The sequence below is a fragment of the Penaeus monodon genome, chromosome 8, assembly GCF_015228065.2.
Source record: "Penaeus monodon isolate SGIC_2016 chromosome 8, NSTDA_Pmon_1, whole genome shotgun sequence".
Taxonomy (NCBI): domain Eukaryota; kingdom Metazoa; phylum Arthropoda; class Malacostraca; order Decapoda; family Penaeidae; genus Penaeus; species Penaeus monodon.
In genome coordinates this window covers 1,875,253-1,878,241 of record NC_051393.1, presented here as the reverse complement: position 1 = coordinate 1,878,241, position 2,989 = coordinate 1,875,253, and positions in this window count along the sequence as shown.

Below are 2,989 nucleotides of genomic sequence, written 5' to 3'. Positions count from 1 at the left end.
GTTGGTGTGTGTGTGTGTGTGTGTGTGTGTGTGTGTTTTTGTGTTTTTGTGTGTGTGTTATATATAATTTATATTAATATTTTTATTAATATAATATATATATATTTTGTGTTTTGTGTGTGTGTGTGTGGTGTTGTGTGTGTGTGTGTTTTGGTGTGTGTGTGGTGTGGGTGGTGGTGTATAATTTGTGTTGTATATATATATTTATATTATATATTTATTATATATATAATTATACATATACATTTTTAAAATTATATATTATATTTATTATATAATATATAAATATTATATAAAGAAATATTATATATATATATATATATGTTTAATATTATATTAAATATTTGCATACTAATAGGAAAGGGAGAGGAAGGAGCGTTAACGGAAGACAGGAGAAGCAACATGCAAAGCGCAGAGCAGGCGAGGACAGATGAACGGAAGTAAAGGGAGGTGGGTCAGGTCGAAGGCGGTCTATGTAAAGGGTGACCGGCAAAAGAGAGTGGACGGTGGAAGTGGGCGACGAGGAGACCTGGGGTCGGCGCAGAAAAGCCCCTGGGAGCGCAAACCCAAAAGCTTCCTTTTGTTTGCGGTGAAACTCAATGGAAGGTAAAACGCCATTTATGGGGATTATTCATCAGGTTATATAATTCAATGGGGAGGGTGGATACTTGCTGTTCTTACTTTTGGATTATGCGTACAATTTATTTGTTGCATCTGTTTTTGAACTATACAGTTCCTTTGTCAAAACACTATCATGAATAAATAGACAAGCTATATTGTTTCAAAAGCACTATGTTTTTGTACCGTGAATATTACGCATCTGCAGACTCAGTGCAAGAAGAGCATTCTTTTATGTGACAAGTGGCTTCACTTCTTTGTGACTTATTTTGTTTATTTTGGGGCATACCTGGATTTAACTGCCCCCTCCTCATCTCTCCCTCCCTCTCTCTCTCTCTCTCTTTCTCTCTTTCTCTCTCTCTCTCTCTCTCTCCCTATATTATATATATAATATATATATAATATATATATTATATGTGGGGGTTGGGGTTGTGTGTGTTTTGTTGTGGTGGGTGTGTGGTGTGGTGTGTGTGTGTGTGTGTGTGTGTGTGTGTGTTATGTGTGTGTGAGTGTGTGTGTGTGTGTTGTGTGTGTGTGTGGTGTGTGTGTGTGTGTGTGTGTTGTTGTGTTGTTATGTGTGTGTGAGTGTGTGTGTGTGTGTGCGCAATATAAATATATATAAATATATATAATTTTATATATATATATATAATATTAAATATTATAATGTAGTATGCATGTTGTATACATATACATTAACCAAAAAACTATTTCACATACTACAACATATTTATTTTACTTCTGTGTGTGTGTGTGTGTGTGTGGTGTGTGTGTGTTGTTGTGTGGTTACATATATATATATATATATATATATATATATATTATATAATATATATATATATATAATGTGTGTGGTGTGTGTGTGTGTGTGTGTGTGTGTGTGTTGTGTGTGTGGGGGGGGGGGGTGTGGTGTGTGTGGTTGAAAAAATCACAGACAAAACTAGTTTATTGAAAATAAAACCAATGCACAGATTTATTTTCAAAAAATCATTTTTTTTCATTGTTTTTGTTTTTTTTAACCATAGCTCTAACGGAAGATGTTATATTATATATATATTATATTATATAATATATATAATAATATAATTAAAATATATAATATATATATATATTATATTATATATATATATATACATATTTAATATTAAAAATATATATAATATATATAAATTATATATATATTATATATTTATATATATATAATTATATATATTAATATATATTAATATATAATATATATATAAAATATTAATATTATAATTTTCTATGTGAAAAAGGGAGCAGCTCTGCATAAGCCTCCCCTGCCAGTTCATAGCCTCTCCATCACCAAGACTTCCACAGTGCTTCTTCGTAGCCGCCCATGGAAACTGTGTACCTTGTGGTCCTTGGTTAAACTGTGGAGGATCTTGAAGCAGCAGGAGGCCCTAATAGTATGGAGTCATGGCCCACCGGCGTGTGGACACGCCTTGGCTCCGTACCAACTCCTACCCCTCAGCCTCCCTGGGGTTAATGGGTGGCTCTGGGGAGGCGGGCCTTGCTAGCCCTCTTCCCCAAAATAAAACCTCCTGCAGCGCAACTTATAAATGGAGATGTTGGGAGAGGGGTACAGCCCCTCCTACCAAGCAAGTGAGGCGGGCTGTGGGTTCATTTGGGAGGGCAACTGGTGGGGCGCAGGAGGGGTAGGGTTCACCTCCCGCCTGCTCCCGTAGCCGGGAAACCCCGTGGGCAAAGCCCTTCAGGAACACTGCATGGGGACAGCTTGCTACCATCCTTCATATAGGGCAACGTCGGTGGCAGAGGTGTTCACCCGATCAATTGCCCGAGGCTCAACCTCAGATAGGCTGTCCGGAGAGGAGCTTGGAACATCTGGTCTTTGCAGCACGATGATCGAGGGAACTGAAATGGTTGCTGTCAAGGGAACTGAAGCGGTTGAGAGTTAAGGTGGCTGTTCTCTCAGAGGTGAGGAGACCTGGCAATGGCACGACCAGTGTGGGTGGTTACACTATTGGTCAGGATGGAGTGATGTTCACCATCTCCAGGGTCAGCCATATTATAAGATGTGGATAATTCTATTTCTGTTACAGGATGTGGATAATTCTATTTCTATTACCAGTGGACCACGTGGCTGTTTTCCACGTGGTCCAATTCCCAATAAAACCACCCGCTCAGCGAGGGCGGAGGTACTTTTTATTCGACCTCGTTTGACCGAGATTCGTACCAGCTACCACCGCGCTAGGGTCGCTCTCGCCTCCCCCGGGGGGAGTTCGTTCCAAGCTACCGACCGGTGGGTCAGCTCTCGCCTCCCCCGGGGGTTCGGTCAAGCGACCACGGGGTAGGTCACTCCCCCCTCTCCCCGGGGCCTGACCGTGGC